Below are 22,614 nucleotides of genomic sequence, written 5' to 3'. Positions count from 1 at the left end.
TTAAGAAGTTATGGGAAGTAATCATTTTTCTTTTTGTTTTTCTGTTTCTTTCATGTTAAGTATATATCCTGAGTAGAGGATTTCCTTAATCATGATCTCTAGATGTTGAATAAGAACATTGAATTCTATGCAACAAAACTCTTGCTTCAATGCAAGAATATTTTGTGGTAACTAATCAGAATATTAGTAATGACTGAGTACTGGCTTGGGGTGCCTGGGTGGTTCAGTCAGTTAAGCGTCTGAATTTGGCTCAGGTCATGATCTTGCAGTTTGTGAGTTCAAGCCCAGCGTTGGGCTCTGTGCTGACAGCTCAGAGCCTGGAGCCTGCTTCAGATTCTGTGTCTGTCTGTTTCTGTCTCTGTCTCTCTGTCTGTCAAGAATAAATAAACCTTAAAAAAGTAAAATGAAACAATAGTGAAGTATTGGCTTAGATACTTAATAAGAGCATGTGGCCCTGGGATGCACAGTAAAGAACTGACTGTTAAATGACTTTCATCCAGAGATGACATTCTGATTTTCTCTTACGTTGAGAACTATTCCCTTCACATTTACCTGTGTCTAAATGAGAAAACTAATAGGCACGTATTTTAGTGTAACATGTAAGCAAGCAATTACGATGCCCTTATGTATACCTGGAGCTATGTTGTGTGTATGTGTCATGTATAAAAAACCAAGAATATTGACATTGTATAATGAAGAGTGAAGTTGAAGCCATACTTGCTATGTTTTAAATTAGGAGTAAGCAAGGAAAGGAATGAAGAAAACAAAAGCTTCAATAAGAGTCCCTAAGTTATTCATACAAATCCTGTTATTTCTATTGATTTAGTAACTAGTAAACCTCATTTTCCACTCTGTGAAGTGATAATGCTCCTGGCCATGAGCTCCTTTATTTCAAGACTCTAATTTGAAATACTTCAATCACCTCTGAAAGTTGCAGAATAATCCACATGGTGATCTCCCAGAAGGAATATCATATTGCAAATGTGCTATACTTTGCAAGTACAAACAGAATGTTAAAAGATCAGGTTACCTTTCTTCTTGGAAATCTACACTACACCTAAGATGTGAAATACAGCTTTTATTTTGCTGGAGGCCCTCAGAGGTACAGCTGCTGGTTGGCAACACCATTAAGTAGGTTCAAGTTGGGAATGGAAGGTTAACAACAGTCTGTGTAATAGAAATGTAGACAAAAGATAATCCAAGTTTCCAGCTTTCAAGGGATTCACTGGCAGTAGCTGACTGTGAGCTCTCAGTATTAAATCTAATAAAGTCCTCAGGCAGAGCAATGGCGGGGTTGTTACCTTTGAGAAATGGCACTGTGGTTTTCCGCATTTGGATCAGAAATAGGCACGCTGGCAGCTTTTCTATTTTAGGGGAACCTGAGCTGAAATCAAGATTTGTAATAGTTCTATGTCTCTAGTTTTTATAAATGAATTAACATTTCCAGTATGAAAAACCTGAATGGAAACACTGCTAGGATACTGCTTCCTTCCAGTCATTTTCCAAGTAATAAAGCGATACAGACACTGACTTATAATTCTGCAACTGTGTTTTATAAAACTAAACTTTTTCCTAACTTAATTTTCTCTCAAAGCTAACAGTGTCATCACGGGAAGAGTTTCTAATGTAAGGGTTACTAATCACCTTCGACTTAATTTGAACAGAAAGCAGAATTCCAGCTAGAGAAGAATACTATAATTTGCAAAGGTTTGAAAAGTTGCAGTTACAATTCCCTTTTTCAAGATGCCCTTCACGTATTTCCTCTGAGTCATTTCTCCTTTACTCCAGAATAACAGAGTTCACTGAAGACTCAATACAGTCACTTTATCTAGGAAGAGCTAAATAGAAATGATATATTCCTTGACAAGGGCTTAACATGCTCACTACACTTCAGCATCGGAAATCTTTACTTTTCATAAAGAATTTGCCCGACGTGACCTTTTATCTAATTATTTTTTAAAGAAAAATCTGACACCAATGAGAAAGACACCACTGTATCAGTCTGATCTTCTTTGAATTAAAATATACCTGTATGTCTAATATAGATATGTAAATATATAAACTGAAAATGCAGAAAACCACAAGTAGTAAAAACACAACTTACACCAAACCATAACACCACTGAACCACTAAACAAAATGGAAACTGCCAGTGGAACCACCATCCATGGGCAAATCAGGTGGATGCTACCTTTATTTCAATTCCAAAACTTCTTGTACTTAAAAATCCTTATGAGATACATTAGATGGCTTAGTGCACCTTTAACAACTGCTAGATTCGGAGTGGGGATTTCATTCAGTCCAAGGCTGGAGAAAAGTGAATTTAATGTAGTCTTTCTAAAATGAGAGAGGGTGAAAATTGGATTTTCCATTAAATAGGACATAGTCAATAGGAAAAATAAAGGAAAAAGTAAACTGCACAAGAAAATGGAAGTGCTAAACAGGATACACTGAGTAATGTCTGGGTCAGCCCTTTCTTCACCTTTGTTTTCTCTTAGATTACATTTTATGATCTGAATACACATACCACCTGCTTTAACACCAATGCACATACACAGTCCTCTCCAGCCACTTTTCTTCCCCTTGACAATAAATCCATCAAGTGTGAATGTTCTAGGACATCTTCAACTTTGCTTAGATATTGTATTAGAGGAAAAAAAAACACAGTAGGATATATATACATATGTGAAGATATTTGTCACAGGAATTGGCTCACAGGGCTACAGAGGCTGAGAAGTCCACAGTCTGTTGTCAGCAAGCTGAGGAACCAGAAAACTCGTGGTATATTTCAGTCTGGGTCCAACGGCCTGTCATCCAGGATCACTGATGCCTGAGGCCAGGAGAAGATAGATGCTCTAGTTCAAGAAGAGAGAGGGAATCGGTCCTTCTTTCATCTTTTGTTCTATTAGGGCCATCAGCAGACTGAGTGAAGAGAGTTTCCCTCACCACTATGAGTGGCCATCTCCCAGTCTACTGAAGCAAATACTAACCCCTTTCAGAAATTCCCTCACAGACAGATCCAGACATAATGTCTGACTAGCCATCTGGACATCTCTTAACCCAGTTGACACGTAAAATTAACCATTTCAGATACAAATTGGGTATTTTGCAACAGGAAAGATATTTGGATTCTCTAATAAGGGATATGCATTGTAGAGAGAAGGTGTTTACGTTACATTAACACAATAAATCATTTAAAAGGAGACATGTACTTATTTGTGATGCATACTTCTAATTTCTCACACAAAATACACTGGGGCAGAGCACCTTAGGGATGGTAGGGCACAATGAAGCCAGCCTAATGTAAGATCATTCAGATTATTGCACAGCCTACATCCTTCCACCAAACATTGAGTGAAGCAGGTCTGTGTTCTTCCTTCATGTGGATGGTGGTATTAGACCATAAATGCTGTAACTGTGAATCGGAAAATTGCTGGTTCATAGCTCTGGTTTCACAGCTGGCAAGTAGATTGCACAGACATTCCCCAGAGATAGCATATGGTCTTTGAAGACCTAGATACTGTTGAAATTAATTGAATTTATATGACATCTGGATCAAAAGAAAAGTCATGATGGCACTAAATGGCCCTATTACAGTGGCTGCATATGAAGTTAGCATGAAAAGATAAACACCAAGTACACTTCAAATACTTAATCCGTAGCACTGCCCACATTAGCTCTTTATGCCATGTTTTCAGTGCCTTTTTCAACTTCTCATAATCTGACACATTTTCTTTTGGACACTGTTGTAACAAAGTCAAGTCATCATCTTATGGAAGTCCGGAGAAATGTTTATGGCTCTACACCATAGTGTAATTTAGACTTCTCAGCCAAAATTCCTATCAGAATTAATTTGTAATCACCTCTTCCCTGAAATAGAAAATGCCCCAACAGAAAATAAATGAAGAACCAAAGAAACAAACCCCAGTGAAACAAAAGAACTACAGATGCAATTACATTTTTAAGGTGAAAAAGAGAAGTGATTAGGTGCTTCTATTTTTTACCATTTCCTTTATGCAAATTTAAACTGTTTTAAATAAAATATCCCCCCGCCCTATAAAGAGCTGATCTTTAGTAAGTAAAGAAGTTCCATTTCAGCTTCTATTTAAGGATGGAGGTAAGGGAAATAGGAATATGTGGATATAAGTGTTTACAGGAATCTTAGAAGATTTTGATAAATTATATCTTGTTGAAATTGTAAAGCCAACAGACTGAATTTTGCTTATTGAATTCTTGAAAACTATCACCTATTGCAATACTAATAGTTGATCTTGGTTTAAACTAACAATTTATAAAAAAGGATCTTAGCAAATAATTTATTTGGAAAAAATTAATCACTCGTTTGTCTATGTGGATTAGTTTGATACTAATGTGGAAAATGCTAGACTAAGAAACAAGGCTTTTCTGTCCTAATACCTGACAAAAGGGTTAGTAGTGGGAAAAACTGAAAAATTAATGTCTACCAAGTTGCATTTAATGGCAAAAAGTAAATTTTTAATCCTTTTAAATGCTCTGTGCTAAACAATGGGGTTTTCAAATTTCAGAATTTAAGATGTACGAACTCGTAAGGGTTTAAAAATGAAGCAGTGTTTAGAAAACACTGGATATAAATTTCTTTTCCAAATTTAAACAGATTTAAAGTCTCAGCAGGTTTAATAAACTAATTTCTGATATCCCATTTTTACATTTAATACATAATAACATTAATAAAAATTGATCGCTCTCCTTGAACCCACTTGAAGGAAAAACAAAAACGCTAAAATCCAGAAAGCTCTGTCACGTTTTATGCTTTTTTGCATGGAATTTAAGGATGAACAGTTCAGAGGCTACTTAACAGAGCTCACTTGTAAGGTTTTTCTGAGGCACAGAGAGTCGTGATGAAACAATATGATAAGTGTTTACATCATCATATATCAGAGTGTCCCTCAAGCTGGGGTGGGGGGGTAAGGAATGACTAATTTCCATATACCACAGGGAGGGAGGCATTACGAAGCTCCATTAATCACCACAATGCTGTCTTCTGACTGTGGCAGTGACACCAAGGAGGAATGACGGCTCCAATAGAAGACATTTTAGAATCAATATTCAAATTTTCATTAATATTTTTCTTTGACTAGAATACACGTATAAGCCAGAATCAAAACATTAACTTAGATAAATTCAAGAATGGGAGTCACAATGAAATGGTTTATCCCAAAACATTTTCTGAAGTAATAGTAAAACTTCTAAATAAGACCCTCCTTCACAAACTAAACCAAAGAAATGACTGAAGTAATCAGAGAGCAAGAGGACAGCAAATGTACTTCCAACAACACCCTTGCTTCTTCCGGTTACTTCCATAGTTGCCTGGCAGTGGAGTCCTTTCCTGCTTCTTTGGTTCCTGGGCATGCTCAGGGTTCTGAAATGATTTTTTACTAAAGGTAAGCCAGTTAGTCAAACAAAAGCTACTGGCTTTGCAGTAATGAGTAAATATGGGACAATGTGGATACTCTAGAATGATAAAATTCCCATTTACCAGATGTTCTGTCTTCTAGAATTCTGCAGGATCAGCACATTCAAGAACAGTCGAACCTTGTCCCACCTTCTTATGAAAAGTCTTAATTCACTGGTTTGAAGCACGGCTCTCTGTTCTCTTCCTCAATGGATTCACAACCCCAATGCACACCCGGAGATGTGAATCACCTCAGGCATCAGGGCAGGCTTTGTTGGAAGATTTCTGCCATGTCTAATGATACTCTAGTTATTATAGTTTTTCTTTCTGTCCCAAATTACCAGTAGTGTCTTCATTTTCCTTTCTTGGCTTTTTTTTTTTTTTTTTTTGCCTCTATTTTCTACCATGTTTATTAGCTTTTGTGTGAAAATTCTGTCCCTTTTTTATAGACTTCATAAACTGTTAAGAGACTTCTTTTTTTTTCCTCCAAGTTATAACAGCAAAATACAGTACACTAGGTGTACTCTTTGAAATTTGGATTATATTCCTTCTTTTTCTATCTTTTCGTCCCGTCCTCCCTCCCTCTTTTCCTCCTTTTCCCTTCACTTCCCTTTTTCCCTCCCTCCCTCTTTCCTCCCCCTCTTTCTGGCTCTCTCTTTTGCTTTTTGCTGTATATCCTTGGGCTGATCTATTGACAGCAGAGCAATTGAAAGTGTTTAAGGTGTGTGTGTGTGTGTGTGTGTGTGTGTGTGTGTGTGTGTGAATATATAACCATGTTTTTTGAGATGTGGACAACCGATCTCCTTAAGGTTTTACTGGTAGCAAATCTATGGTGTTTATTATATTAAAACGTGGTAAGTACTGAAAATATAAATAGGTTCATAAAAGCTTATATAAATTCATGGATAAAGGATTTATTATATTGCCACTATATATGACAACCGTTTGTTTTCATATTTACATTCAATTTCTTTGCCAGACAAAGACTCTCCTAGGTATTTAATAGGTTTGACATAGGATTTAGTCTTGTATTCTTCACACCTGCCCTAGTCATCACCAGCATTATGCCTTCCAGAATTTTTTTAAGTTATTGGCCCTCATGTAAATAACTCAAGAATACAAGCAAATATGCAATTCACAGGTTCTATTAAATATAACAAAGGGTAGTTAACTTTTGATTCTTTGGAAATAATTTATTCTATTCACATACTTTTTTTTTTTTTTGCTTTTAGTGTGATAGACACGTACTTATGTTAAGACACGTTTAATCTATTTGATCTATGAATATATTGGGAATGGTATTAACCTATAATGATAGTTTTAATTGTTAATGCTCATTTTTAAAAATTTTTTAATATGCAAACTTGATTCCCAGAAACAAGGACTTAATTACAAACTAAACTTCCTTGGAAAAAATCGTAGCTCTGAAATGGTTTTTAAATCAACATATATTGCACTTAAATTGCAGATAAGCTCTGAGGTGAGAACCACCCCTAGATGATCAGGCAGCCTGACAAGAAGCCAAGAATCAGCTCTTGATGGGGGCTCCGTGAATGCATGCACCACTCTTATTAACCAAGGCATTTTCACTCACTGTAATTTGCATGGTGTATTTTCTGGTACCCTGCCTGAAAATATTTCCTTTTGGACTTAGCTACAAAGGTATCTTTGATGTCTTTTGTCTGTCTGTTGTTGTTGAACCCTAAAACAACATCCCAAAAGAGTGACAGTTATATGTTATTGTCTTCTCTCTACATAAGAATAAGGAAATGTTGTATGAAAGATAGGCATGTGCATTTGATAGACTTTTTAAAGGAGGAAAACATTTCTAAGAGAAGCTTCAAATATTCAAAAAATGCAAAATGAAGATGCCTTTATTGTTGTAAAATCCATCATGTAAAATTAAACCTAATATTTGTGGGAGAGGAATTAATGTCTATGTTATAATTTTAACTCAAGAGCACAGTTTGAAGGATCAGTCAATAAAGTATACTTCATAGATAAAAGATACTTAAAATATTTTCCCCTGATCATTACTACCTTAAAACTATTTTCAAATCTAGGGGCCCCTGGGTGGCTCAGTCAGTTAAGCAACAAACTCTTGTTTTTTGCTCAGGTCATGGTTGTGAGCCCCACGTCAGGCTCTGCACTGCCAGTGTCCAGCCTGGTTGTTATTCTCTGTCTCCTTCTCTGTGCCCCTCTCCCATTCAAGCTCTCTTTCTCTCTCCCTCAAAATAAATAAAAACTTTTTAAAAAATTAAAAAAAAAAAACGAAACCTACATTCAAGTTTTAGGATTGCTAGAATGGAGCCTAGATTTCTACAATGAAATGTTTAAGAGTATTACGTTAATATTCTATGAAGAAATTTCACAAATGTTTAATAATTACCCTTTCAATCCTTAGTGGAATAAAGTGCCTAAAACCACTCAAGCTGTAATTTCTGGGTCTGCATCAATTCTCCACCAGAAGTGCTCTGATATTTATATGACGCTTTTCTTCTACCCTTAACATCTTGACGGTTTACTATATTTGAGACTTACACTGTAGCCTGCCTGCTTTATGGAGCAAACATCAATTCCAGTTTGAAATACACGCTAGTAGCATTTCCTGAGTCTGCTTGGCTTACGAGGTTAGTCATTCTTCAGTCCTGATTTTCTGCAAGAGCCAAACAGGTGCTTTTTAATGTACTTCAAGCTTGCCAGGCTGAGAACAACAGGCTTGTTAAATGTTTTTCAGAGACTTAATCTGAGGGTCATTAAAGGTAGGAATAGACTTCTAACTGTGACTTGCAATCTTGTGTCCTGGAGGCATGCGTGGATGTGATGAACTGACGTGGATGTTTCCAGGAGCGCCTGTTATGTGCCAAACTGTGAGCTTAGTGTTTTCAGGTATATACGCTCTCAGTCAGTCGCAAAAACACAGTGAAGTGAAGTTGTTAGGTAGGAATTGAGGCTCAGAGAAGTTAAGTAACTTGCATAAAGTCGTGCGCTGGTTAAGAAATAATCAAGGTAGATACTGGATTTGAATCCAGATGTTCAGATTGTCTATTGTGCACCGCGTTGGAAGCCTACGGGACGTTAAGAGGCCCATCTGCAACTACAATTCTGCCTTTGGTGAAAGATTTCCTGTACTTTTACAAAAGAGTCGACTTAAGTCCTGTTCTGGGAACATTGTTCCCACTTCAGGACTTGTTTGCCCTGTGCAAAGTTATTTAATCTGAGAATCTTACGTTTCTCTCTCTAAAAATAGTGAAAATGATACTTCAGACTGTCGCCCAAGGGTGTCATGAAAATTAATGTAATAATCACGGTCATCAGTCACTTTAAGCTACTAAAGAAAATTTCTGACTGGTAGATAAATCCACAAATTCTATTTTTATCCTCCTCCAGAGCCCCCACCATGGGCCCACTCCCCCACTTACTCCCATTTTCCAAGAACACAATGAAGAAAGGACAGAAGACACTGCAGTTACAAGCACCATGGCCCCAAGGAAAACACTAATAATGACATGAATCTTACTTTCAATCCTGATGAACAGTCTTCTTTGCCCAAAGCCTGGTTCCTTTTTTAATACATAGTGAATATGAGACTGACTCTTAAATAATTTCTTTGATAAAACCATAATTGTAAGCCTGCCTAGATATAAATTTCTATATCAGCATATACATTATATGGCCTTCATTAATATTTTGTTAATGAAAGTTGAATGGTACCAAAACTACCATCCTTTCTCCAGTAGATGTTATGCAAGACTGCCTTCAAGTTAAAGGAATCATAAAGGAATTTATGATGATAAAGTTTATCTAAGACTAGAAGAAAGATTTAATAATAAAGGAAATAGCACAAAGCAAAAATTCTTGAAGAAGACTGTAGTAAAATAATCATGTTTAGCATGCTAAAACATGCCATTAAACACATCTGTCTCCTCATTCCCGCATTAATCAAGAACTAAATCTGTGTGACCTTTAATTTCCCTAGTTGTTAAAATGGACTAAATAATAGCTTATGTGGGTTAGGGAAGGGGAATGAGAAGTAAATAGGATAAAACTTGTAATATTCAAAGGTAAGTTACTGATCAATTCAAGTTTACCAGTTAAATTTTAATATTTAACTTTTTGTTTGGTCACTAGTGATCAGTAGTAATTTCTGTTAGTAAAGTAGGCATTCATATTATAATGAAGGTTTTATAGAAAGTCGAGGCACCAAATTATTTTATGTCATTTTTTTCTCAGTTTCTTCAAATTCAAGGAATTACATTGACACAGTTCCAAATATTGAGTTGACATAATAGTTAAATTTTCAGCTATTTGGTGAATATATCATCTTATCGGGTTTATCTGTTTCCATAAAATATGCTGTATTGGGTTGAATAGTGCATTCTCAAATTATGAAAAGTGGATTCCTACATAGAAATGCAGGAAACTGGACATAGAGACACAGAAGGAAAACAAAACATGATGATATAAACAGAGATTGGGATGATGCATCTACAAGGCAAGGAACACCAAGAATTTCTGACAGCTTCCAGAAGCTAGGAAAAGAAGCATTGAGCAGATTCTACCTCACAGTCTTCAGATGGAACCAACCCTGCTAATACCTTGATTTTGGATTTTGAGCCGCTCAACTGTAACAGAATACGTTTCTGTTGTTTTAAACCCCCTGGTTTGTTGGACTTTGTTATAAAGGCCCATGGAAACATAAAGGTATTGGTACTAGCCAGTTGGGTATAACTGCAACAAATACACGGGGCGCCTGGGTGGCGCAGTCGGTTAAGCGTCCGACTTCAGCCAGGTCATGATCTCGCGGTCCGGGAGTTCGAGCCCCGCGTCAGGCTCTGGGCTGATGGCTCAGAGCCTGGAGCCTGTTTCCGATTCTGTGTCTCCCTCTCTCTCTGCCCCTCCCCCGTTCATGCTCTGTCTCTCTCTGTCCCAAAAATAAATAAACGTTGAAAAAAAAAATTAAAAAAAAAAAAAAAAACAAATACAGAAAATGTGAAAGTGGCTTTGGAATTGGTGTTAGGTAGAGGCTGGAAGACTTTTGATGCTTAGGATAGAGATACCGAGATAGCCTTAAAGAGATTGTTTTTAGAAATAATGTTGGGACACGTGAGTGGCTCAATTGGTTAAGTGTTGGACTTTGGCTCAGGTCATGATCTCACAGTTCATGAGTACGAGCCCAGTGCTGGTCTCTGTGCTGACAGTTCACAGCCTGGAGCCTGCTTTGAATTCTGTGTCTCCCTCTCTCTCTCTGCTTCTCCCCCACTCATGCGTGCTCTCTCTCTCTCTCTCTCTCTGAAAAATGAGTAATTGTTAAAAATTTAAAAAAAATTGATGTTAATGGCAATTCTGGTGAGGTCTCAAAAAGAAGTTAGAAGAGATGTAGAGAAAATGTCTGTTATCTGAGGAGAATGTGTATTATCACTACCCGAAAGCTGCCAGAAATATGTTCAAGTGCTTCTGGTAAGGTCTCAGACACAAATGAGAAACATGTTATTGGACACTGGAATAAGATGATCCTTTGCTTTAAAGTAGCAGAGGATGTGACTGAATTAACTTCTGTTGGGTGGAAAGTAGATCATGTAAGTAACAAACTTGGATAAGCTGAGGAACTATCCAAGCAGTGTGGAGAAGATGAAGCCTGATTTCTCTTTGCTGCTTAGGGTGAAATGTGAGAGGAAAGAGAGAAACTGAAAAGCACGAACTTATCAGCACTTGACGACTTGAAAATTTCCCAGTATATCAGGACAGTAGGCCTGGGAAACAAACCCAAGGGTGTATCTGGGCAATCTTCACTAAAGAGATGAGGAATGTGACTTATGGATCCAATAAACCTCTCTGCAGAAGCCAGGAATAGAGATGGGATTATCCAGGAGGGATCTGTGGAGAATCCTCATATTTGATGGTATGGATCCCCTTGACAGCCCAGAAAAACAATAATAAGGCTTCTGAGAATTTTATAGCTACACTACTGACCTAGACTAAAAAGGAGGGAGATGGGACAAAACAAAGAATGATGCTGAGACCAGAGACAAGGATGCTGAGGCCAGAAAAGACAAGTCTGGTGCCTTGGATGGCCATGACTGTGGGCTGTCCCAGGGCTGAGAGGGCAGAGCATCAAGCCATGTCAGATGACTCTCAGGCCTAGAGACCTATTGGAATTTGCTCTTATGAGATACACGCTTGCTTTAGACCAGTAACCCATATATATATATATATATACATACATACATATATATATATTTATTATTTGTAGTTTCTCCCTTTTGGGATGGGAATCTATATTCCATCTCTGTCCCATAACTGTATCTTGGAAGCAGATAACCGGTTTTCTAGTTTTGCTCATCAGTGAACAAAAAGGAATTTTGTCCTCAGATGAGCAATATGCAGAGGCTCACTTATATCTGATTTTATAAGATTTGGAATATTTTTGAGTTGATATTAAATGAGATTTTAAATTCAGAGTTAATGCTTGAATGGGTTAAGACTTTTAGGGATGTTGAGATTGAGTAAATGTATTTTGCACATGAGAAGGACTTGGATTGGTGGGGGGACAGAAGGTGGAGAGGACTAGGTTGAACAGTGCCCTCTCCCCAAATTCACATCTACCCATAACCTCAGTATGTAACCTTATCTGGAAATAGGGTTTTACAGGTGTAGTCAAGTCAAACTGCATTGGCTTGGGCTCTGAACCAGTATGAAGGATGCTCTTTTAAGAAATGGGAAATTTGAATATGAACACATGGAGGCAGAGATTGGATGGATACATCTATAAGGCAAGGGACACCAAAAACTTCTGTCAACCACCAGAAACTAGGACAGAGGCATGGAACAGATCTTCCCTCGGAGTCTTCAAATGACACCAACACCAACCTTGATTTTGGAATTGTCAAAGAATAAATTTGTGGTGTTTTCAAAGCTCCAGCTTGTGCTGCCTTGTTATAGCAGCCCTAGGAAACTAATACATACTCTTGCCATTATTGTAAATGGTAATAGTAAAACTAATAATAGATTTTCCACCCTAGTAACTCCCTTTATAAATTTACATTGCAACTAAAACATATGACCATATATTCAAAACTGTGTGGTTAACCTTATAAAGAGTATAACTGATTTAAATGGAGACCAAATAGGAAAAGGATACGAATACATATTATTCATATACATTATGTGCTATATTCAGAGAAAAAGCAGTAACACTGCTTATAGGAATTTTTCCCTCTAATAATAAATTAAGATAAAAATATATTCAGTCATTCAACTAAGTCGGTTTCCAATTGTTCTAAACAGGTAACACAAAATTGTATTTAGCAAACCTACTTTCAACCAGAAATATTGTTTGATACACTAACATGAACTTTGTAAATTTTTTGTTTTTGTTTGGTTGGAATTTGAGTGAAAAAGATTATAAAAGCAGACGATGGGGGGGGGAAATGCCTACATCAAAGTAGACTTCAGGTTGTACTGTGAATATGGTCACCCACATGTGCAAATGATAAGACACTAAATTTAAAGCTAGATTTTTTTAAAGGAATACAAGTAAGAAAATATTGTTTTATACTATTTTGTTGTTGGCTCAGCCATGTCATTTATGATATTTTGTTATTTTTGGTATGTTGACAATAGATCTCCATAGAATAGTTCGAATCCTATTCAGTTTTGCTATAACTGACAGAGATAAGAGAGCAAACACAAGGGGCTCCTGGGTTGCTCAGTCAGTTAAGTGTCTGACTTCCGCTCAGGTCATGATCTCACGGTGCATGGGTTCAAGCTGTGCATCAGGCTTTGTGCAGAAGGCTCAGAGCCTGGACCCTGCTTTGGATTCTGTCTCCCCCTCTCTCTCTCTGCCCCGCCCCTCCCCTGCTCATGCTGTCTCTCAAAAATAAACATTAAAAAAATTTAAAAAATAAAGATAGCAAACATAAATACTGAGACTTTTAACCTGCCATTCAGGGAGTGTTACTATTTTACTATACTTCATACTACTTAAATGATATAAAACAGATATTTAGGATGGGTTTTATGTGTTTAAAGTATCTTCTTATCTCTCTTAATGAAGAACATGAAAGTATTAAATACGTTGGAAATACTAGTGAAAAGATGAGTTCTCTTCTTTCATACTTTGTTGATATTTTGTTGCTGGGGGTTAGAAGTTCTCTGTGTAGCATTATATATAAAAAGTAAACGTGGATTGGGTTTTTTTTGTTGTTATTTACTAATATCACAAATCTGAGGATAAAATATAGTATGATAAAATGCAGAAATGCTTTCTAAACATTATTAATAAAAATAAAAATTCAAGACACTTTGAAAGATAAGGAAGTGAAATAGTGAATTTATTCTGATTGCCTGTGTGCTTTTTGGACTATGAGAAGAACATGTATTATCATAGGACATTTTTAAGATTTTTGAAATCTAGAAAGAAAAGAGACTATGAATAAATTAGGTGTTAGCTGAAGGTCACTTTAACTGCACTAATTTAGAAATATACAGAAAAAAAGAATTTCCAATTTCTTACTGAGACACAATATATGCACAGGAGATATGATTAGATATGGCTTGAGATCCTGTTTGGACACCTTCTTAATTATCTTTAATAAAAATGAAATTTTAGAAATGAGATTAATTCAACAAATCAATTGATAATGACTACTTAATTAATGTCAGTTATCATTTACAAAGCAGTTTGAGGCTAGAACATGCCATGCTTGGTAAGTAGTTGTATTAAAATTATAATGATGAGGAATGTGGATAAAAAAGTCTGGCATGGGTAACATTTTAAAGACCCATTTATATTATGAATGTTATGAAAAATGACACAGTATTTAGGAAAAGATGTGCAGCTCTGTGTCTTAGATTTCTTTTTAAATCTTTTTTCTTATACAATTAAAGGTGTCTTTTGAATTCACTATTAGGCTTCATTTCTAAGGTCAATCAGGAAGTATGGGAGCCCCTAACCTATAACAGCTACTAATCTTAGCATTAGGAATTTCATGGTGAACCAATAAGCAGAATCCCTGCTTTCAAGGAACTTCCATTCTGATGGAAGAAGCAAATCTAAAGACATAAACATAAACACAGAAAGAAGAATTTAGGAGACCAATATTTGGTATGAAGAAAATTAGGATAAAGTGAGGGAGCGATTTAGCTAGGCTATGTAGGAAGCTCTTTTGAGTTTTGATATTACGCTTGAATAATGAGAAGACACCAACCAATGAGCCAAGATAACAACAGATACGAGCATAGCCCAAGTCAGGAATAATGTTTGCTAGTTCAAGAAACATGAACCAAAAGCAGCCAAGTGCACTGAGACTGTAGTGGAATACAAAATGGAAATCTGATAAGGAGTGACTGATGGAACTTTTATTCTGGCAGTTGAGTAGAGAATACATTCTATAGGTACAGGTTTAGGAGAAAAGGAACAGATTAAGGATTTGTTTATTTTTCAGTAGCTTTGTTGAGGTATATTTTATATATAATCAAGTTTATTCATCTCAAGTGTACAAATCATAGACTTTTAGTAACTACCCAACAGTTTAACCATCATCATGAATTGGTTGTAGAATACCCTCCCCCTCACTTCACACCAAAGATCCATTATGTCCACCTACAGTTAATCTCCATTCCCATCCCAAACCTCAGGCAACTACTACTCTGCTTTTGGTCTCTCTAAATTTGTTTTTTTGTGGACACCTCATATACATGGGTTCATACTGTATGTGGCCTGATTACTGATAGCAGTTAATGCCAGAATAATAGAAAGGATGAGATGTGGCCTACCTTGGGATTGATTTTGGAGGTAGAGCTGGAAGGACAGTCTCTTAAATTGGATGGAGAATCTAAAGGGAATACAAGAATTAAACATAAAAAGATTCTCAGACTTTTGTTTGTTTTCGATTGTGTGATTATGTGTATGGTGATCCTCATGATGATGATGACAAATCTCCAAGGAAAATATTTCAGAATTTTACTAGATACGAGAATCAAGATCCCAAGTAGGCAGTTGGGAATAGTGCATCTGGGAGAAGTCAGCAGAGGACAGATGGTTAGACAGTCGTATGGATGAGGGTGAGAACAAAACCCGAAGGGAGAGAGGAAGCAGGCAGGAGAGAGCGTCTGAGCACCCTAACGGTCCGTCCTACACAAGTTGCAGTACTCAAAAATGTGGGCCCCTTGTTAAAAAAAATTGCTGAGAACTTGAATTATTTCTGGTTTCCAGTCCAGCATTTACAAAGCGTGGAAGACTTCACTCCATCATAATGACAAGTAAAAAACCTGAACAAACTAAAAAATCAACCTCTTCATAGATCTTTCAGAAAAGTCAGATTCCCAGGGCAAACTCTTGCCTGCAAAATCAGAGGGAGTGAGAGACAAGCAGATACAGAGAATCACAACTATGGTACCAGAAAGCCACGTGCAGAAACCTGCACAGGAATCAGTATTGGGGCTGGAAAACCGCAACTGTAATTGGCAAATTGCTGGAGTCTCCGTGTAGACAAGTGTGAGAGAGGAAAAACTCCAGGGGGACCCAGTTTTACCTCTTGGAGCTGCACCAGGCCTCACAGTGAATCCTGTAGAAAAATCCCCTCAGGGTTCTTGTGAGCAGAGGGGAAAATGAGTCGTTCCGAAATACACCAAAGTTTACTGTTCTTCACAAAACTTGCTCTGAGGAGACACTTTCACTGGAGTCTGACACTTGCAAGCAAGGAGCTCCCCGACTTCAGCCCCCTCTAGCCGTTTTCGGTGGGGGGGGGGGCGGTGGGGGGGAGGGGAAACACTGCTTCAGTGAACTTCAGCCATTGCGTCTCACCTATTCGAGCAAAGAAGAGCAGCACTGGTGAAGTTCACAATTCAGGTACACAGCCCCACCAAAAGCCTGACACCTAATCATGGGATTACAGAACACATCCCGTTCCCCCACACTTTACTGCATTAGTAAACAAAGATTTATAGCAGTTTCTTTCACACAGTAGATCATATACACCTTTCAGCAAAAATCCCAGGGCACACTCAGAGGAAAAATGCAGAGTCTGAAGAAAATGAACAACCATCAGAACCAGAGACAGATATGGCAAGGAATTGGGAATTAAACAGATACGAGATTTTCTTAAAACTATGATTAATATGCTAGGACTTTAAAGGACAACATAGACAACACACAAGAACATAAGGATAATGTGAACAGAAATTCTGGGAATGAATAAAAAAGAAATGCTAGACATTAAACACAGTGTAGTAAAAAAAAAATGTCTTTTCTGGACACAGGAAGAGATTGGGCATGACTGAGCTCAAGGATTAGACAATAGAAACTTCAAAAACTGCAAAGAGAAAAGTATTTGGAAAAAAAAAAGAATATCCAAGAACTGTGGGGCAACTACATAAGGCATGAAATGCATAAATTGGAATGCCAGAGAAAGAGAAAAGAACAGGAGAAATAATTGAAGCAATAAGTGAAAATGTCCTCAGATTAATGTCAGACACCTGACTGCAGATCTAGGAAGATCTGCAGAGATCTTAAGGACAACACCAAGAAGGGTAAATGTAAAAAGAAAAAAAGCTATACTGAGGCAAATCATACTTGAACTTCAGAAAATCAAAGATAATGAAAAAATCTTGAACAAAGTTAGAAGGGGAAAAAAACTTAAGGAACAAAGAGAATTATGTACAATTTCTCCTAGAAACCATGCAAGCAAGAAGAGAGTGGAGTCAAATATTAAAAGTCTTATTGAAAAAAAAAACAAACTACTAAAACCTGGAAGCAACCAAGGTATCTTTCAGTAGGAAGATGGATAAATAAACCTTGTATGTTCAGACAATGGAGTATGATCCACTGATAAGAAGAAATGAGCTATCAAGCCATGAAAAAGCATGGAGGAAATATATAATACATATTATCAAGTGAAAGAAGCCAATCTGAGAAGGCTATATACTGTATGATTCCAACTACATGATACTCTGGAAAAACAAAACTGCGAAGACAGTGAAAAGATCAGTGACCATCAAGGGGTTGGGGGAAGGGAGGGATGGATAGGCAGCACAAAAATTTTTTAGGGCTGTTTATCCTGCACGATAGGAGAATGGTGGGTACATGTCATTATATAATTTGTCAAAATCCATAGAATATACAAAAGCAAAAGAAAACCCTTACATAAAGTATGGACTGTGAGTGATAATGATGTGTCAGCGTAGTTTAATCAATTGTAATAGATTCATCCTCTAGTGCGGGATAGTGATAAGTGGAGGAAACTGTGTGTGGGCAGGGATGAGGGTGTTTGGGAAATCTCTGCACCTTCCACCTAATTTTCCTGGGAACCAAAACCTGCTGTATAAAACAAAATTCATTAATCAAAATTACTAATAACTTCAGGACGACAACAGCAAAGAATATAAACAATCATGGGATTCTTTCTAGTAGGATACTCTGTGCACCTACACACATTTTGCACACCCACAAAGTCAGTATCATGGTTTGGTAAAAGAATAAGAGACATCAAAAGAGATTGTGTCTTACAGAAGTTTAAATCAATAAAGATGTCATGGACTGAATTATGTCTCCCCAAAATTTACATGTTGGGGCTCTATCCCCCAGTGTGGCTGTATTTGGAGACAGGACCTTTCAGGAGATAGGTCAGGTTAAGTGACAATAATTGTGAGGCCCAAATTTGGTTTGTCTGGTATCTGTATAAGAAAAGACAGACACCAAAGATCTCCTTTCCCCATTTGCCTAGAAGAAAGGACACGTACGTGCACAATGAGAAGGCAAACATCTAGAAGTCGGAAAGAGAATCTCACCAGAAACTAACTCTGTTGGCACATTGGTCTTGGACTTCTAACCTCCAGAACTGTGATTAAAAATATTTCTGTTATTTAATCTACCCAATCTGTGATATTGTATTATGGGAGCCCTAGAAGACTAATACAAAATATTTCAAAGAGGGAGCCATCACTATATCCAGTGCTTTCAAGCTTATGCCCTACACGCATAACCTTCTTACAACTACAGAAAGGTGGAAGAGATCGTATTTATTCTCTGATAGTAAATTTTCCATACCTAATTGTTCTTAAAATATCATGTCTGTGCAATATATGTGAAGGATAATTTTATGTGTCAGTGTGACTGGATCACAGGGTGCTGAGAAATTGGCTTAACATTTTTGGGTATTATTATTGGTGTTTCTGGTTGAGTGTAGCATTTGAATTGGTAGACTGAGTAAAGCAGATTGCTCTCTCCAGTGTGAGTGGACAGGATCCAAACCACTGAAGGCCTGATAGAATGAAAAGTTGGAGGAAAGCAGAATTTGTGTTTCAGCTAACAGTGAATCTGGATCACCATTCTCGTGTGCCCCTGGGGCTGACTGACACCTGTGGGTCCCCTGGTTCTCAGGCCTTTGGACACAGAGTGTATGGACGATAGACTACGGGCTTTGCTAGTCTTCAGCTTACAGATGGAATATCATGAGACTTCTCATCCTCCATAATTGTGTGAGCAAGTTCCTCATAATCAACCAATCTCTCTCTCTCTCTCTCTCTCTCTCTCTCTCTCTCTCTCTCTCTCTCTCCAGTTGGTTCTACTTCATGAGAACACTGATGAGTACAATGTATCTCATTCATTACTCAATTTCTTGGTTAAAAAGTAATCCATGACTGTTACAAAAACTATTACAAAAAATTTGAAGAGTATATAGACAAAATAAAACATAAAATAAATATCACCTATAATTTCAACCTATCCGAAATATCATTTTTATACCATTCCATATAGCATCATGCTGTACACAGATGTAGTCTTTCCTCTTAATATCCGTATCATTGCATCTCTATACGGTTAGATACTATGTAGCCATTACCGTGTCAGGTGAATGAACCACCATATTTTCACGTTTTACCACTTTAAAAATATCTACAGTATGATGGGTATTTCATAAACTATTTTATATTCATACCTCATTTTACTCTTGAAGCAATCCATTGATGTGTTTGTTCATAGTCCCATTGTATAGTTGAGGCCCTGAGGATTAAAGAATTCAAGCAATATGCCCAAAGTTAAAGATTTAGAAGCTGGGGTTCTAAGTTTTTTACCCATGCCACTCCAATTCCAAAGTTCTGAGTTACCTTAATCTTAATTATTTCAGGTGTGTATCTCATGTATTTTTCAAGTGCTGTTGTATGTATCTGGAGAACATGTTCTGTACCCTCTGCTTCCTTTGTGTGCCCTTCAATATTTAATAGACTACTAGGCACATGTTTGTTTCTAATTAAATTCTTAATTAATTTAATTGAATTTACCATATGGTCTTTGCTACTTCATCATTAATTTATTTCTGTTATTGATTTGGACTCAGTAAAAATATACATGATCTCCATTGATAAAAACATTAAGAGTTATGATTTATGTGGCTTAATCAAGATATTGTTTTACTAAAATACTTTGGGTCAATCAAGAGAAAGTTTCTATAATTAGTTTCTTTTTCCAAATGCTATGTGTCTAAAATGTCAAGAAAGGTAAAACACTGATGCATGTTTTAACTGTACTATTTATCAAATGATGACAAAAATGTGAAGCACAGCTCCAGTAATTCATAGGAACCAAGTGTGTATTTTCTTTCCAGGGAACTTAGTGGTTAATAAATTGAAGAGAACAATGCAGAATAATTGCTATGTCCTGACCTCCCACCCCAACCCTCTCAGTTTTTTCTCTCTGTGAGCTTTCAGGCCACAGCCTCTTTTAATATATGTTCCTGCAATGACACTTAAAAACTTCTTTTGCTATAATATTGTCACCAGCTACACCCCAAGACACGACCTTTACAGCTCACCTGCTTGTACCCACCGATCTTTGTCCCGTAATTTTCTGTAATCTCTTCTTTCCAGTTTATCTTGTCACTGTGGCGAAAGACCATACAGACAAAGCATCCCCTGTGGAAATCAAAACTACCCCGGAAGCGATAACCACCACCTGGAGGAGGAACTCCAGCGACCCAGACCACCCAGGCCAGTTTGAACTTAATGCCAACTCAGGCCTGCACAAATAGACCATGAAGTGACTCCTGGAGTTCCCAACAGTTACCTTTATCTCACTATAATACTAAGATCTCTGCCCAAGGCACAAGCCTCATTTACATGATATCCAATGCATTGATTGGCATGTTTCCTTAAGTCACAGGAGCAATGCCACGCCTGTCTCTACAAATGATGAACAAGGCCTCCCTTTGTAAGTATTTATCCCTAACTCTAAATAAAAGGAACCCATTTACCTTTGTTTGGTAAATCACAGTTGTGGCGGTTATTTTCCATGATCTCCTTGTTCGCTGCAAATAGTTTGCTTTGTGCAAGAACTCTACCTGCTATGGTTTCTATCTGTGATTCACCAAGGAGCAAACTCAAGTTAGTTCTGTTACAGTATTTCTTCACTCTACACTTTTTCTGACTTTTTTTATTTTTGATGTGTCACAAACTAATCAGTGTGCCAGTAGGTATCAAGACAAAATGATTGACCAGAAAAAATGATTTAAAAGCAAAATAATCAGTGAAAGACAATAGAGTGATGCATCTTTAAAAACAGGGAGTGTAGAATTTGTGTATCTATATATATATCTATATATAGATATACACACACACGAATTATGAACATGAATTTTTGATAGTTGGTATAAGTATTGGCTGAACAAATCTTGAATCAAATGTGTAATAGTCAAATATTGTTTGATATGAGATATGTATTAATTTGAAATGTTTATTAATATTAATATATTTGCATAGGGATATTTAATTAAAATATTTTAAGCACCATGACCAAGTGATATGCAAGTAGCATAATTCTAACCCAAGTGCAAGTGAGCATTGTTAGTTCTGTGTTTTCATGATAACTAACTACTCATTTAAGTGTGATATCTAGTAGATACTTCGAGTTTCCAAAAGTCATCGAAAGCAATGAGACTAAATTATTCTATAAACTGTGATTCGGTGTTTACTTACATACATAATCCTTCTCCCTTCGTGTCTGGCTCAGTTGGTCTGCACTGGGAGGTGATAGGTAAAGCGATACACAACTGTGACAATTACCTGAAATCTACAACAGCAGAGTAAAACTCATTCAAAGAATATAAATATACAGCAAAGAAAGGAAGTAAAATTTAGATAGCAAATATAGCTTTAGAAATATCAGATGGGACAAATGAAAAACTATACAATGCTAGTTTTGTTAATATAATTGAGAATAGGGAAGCTGAAGGGACTCCATAGAAATCTGCTTTTTGCTCCTTTTCCTGCTTCTATTCTTTTTTTTTTTAATTTTTTTTTCAATGTTTATTTATTTTTGGGACAGAGAGAGACAGAGCATGAACGGGGGAGGGGCAGAGAGAGAGGGAGACACAGAATCGGAAACAGGCTCCAGGCTCTGAGCCATCAGCCCAGAGCCTGACGCAGGGCTCGAACTCACGGACCGCGAGATAGCGACCTGGCTGAAGTCGGACGCTTAACCGACTGCGCCACCCAGGCGCCCCTTCCTGCTTCTACTCTTGATAAGACCTGCACCCCTACCTTACACGGGCTTCATACTGTATGTTCTCCTTGAAAGGACAAGTAGTTAATGATTCTTTAGAGCTTCCAGCATAATAGATAACATCCAAGGACGGATCAGGCAAGAATGACTGGATGAAGCCATCGTGTGCATATTCCAGACCACCAGTGCTAGAAGTCTTGATACCAAGACCCCCTGGTTCTAAGGAATAAGGGATTTATGGAGGACACCTGGACTATTGTCCTTGTTCTTACCAGTACCTGGATGCCTAGAAGGACACATACACCAGAGCACAATCCTCAATAAAACCCCCAAACCCAAAGCAAAGATGAGACTCTCCTTTCCTTTCTGAATCTCCCAGACTCTCCACCTGCATCTGAACTCCCTCTGTATATCTTCAGTAAACTCTGATTCACTTCCTGCTGGCTTACGTTTGATTTCTATCCTGTACATAGCCAAGGATCCTCTTGGTGGGTCCTGTGGGACCCCCTCTGGATCCTTGGAGCCGGCCTGCCTACATCGTAATAATACTTAAAATATATTTGTAAAACAGTGTGGTATAAAGATATTGGTATGATTCAAAATTGAGACCTAATGCATTGGCAATTTTTGAACAAAGGTAAGTAAAGTAATTTGAAAAACCATTGTGCATTGATTATCTTATTGTG

The 22,614-nt window shown here is 37.2% G+C and overlaps 1 long non-coding RNA gene across 2 annotated transcripts in view; it reads left to right on the top strand.

Annotated features, from left to right (window-relative positions):
- Positions 1-21,049, top strand: part of LOC123584705 — a 115,546-nt gene extending 94,497 nt beyond the window's left edge. Inside the window, exons 4-5 of one of the 2 annotated variants that reach the window (XR_006705655.1) lie at positions 6,899-7,092; positions 20,299-21,049. This is a non-coding gene — a long non-coding RNA (uncharacterized LOC123584705). The remainder of the gene's footprint in view (positions 1-6,898; positions 7,093-20,298) is intronic. The other variant, XR_006705661.1, reaches the window with a different exon arrangement.
- Positions 21,050-22,614: the final 1,565 nt, after the last annotated feature.

The sequence above is a fragment of the Leopardus geoffroyi genome, chromosome B1 (assembly GCF_018350155.1).
Source record: "Leopardus geoffroyi isolate Oge1 chromosome B1, O.geoffroyi_Oge1_pat1.0, whole genome shotgun sequence".
In the NCBI taxonomy this organism is placed as follows: Eukaryota; Metazoa; Chordata; class Mammalia; order Carnivora; family Felidae; genus Leopardus; species Leopardus geoffroyi.
This window is presented reverse-complemented; position numbering and strand designations above follow the sequence as displayed.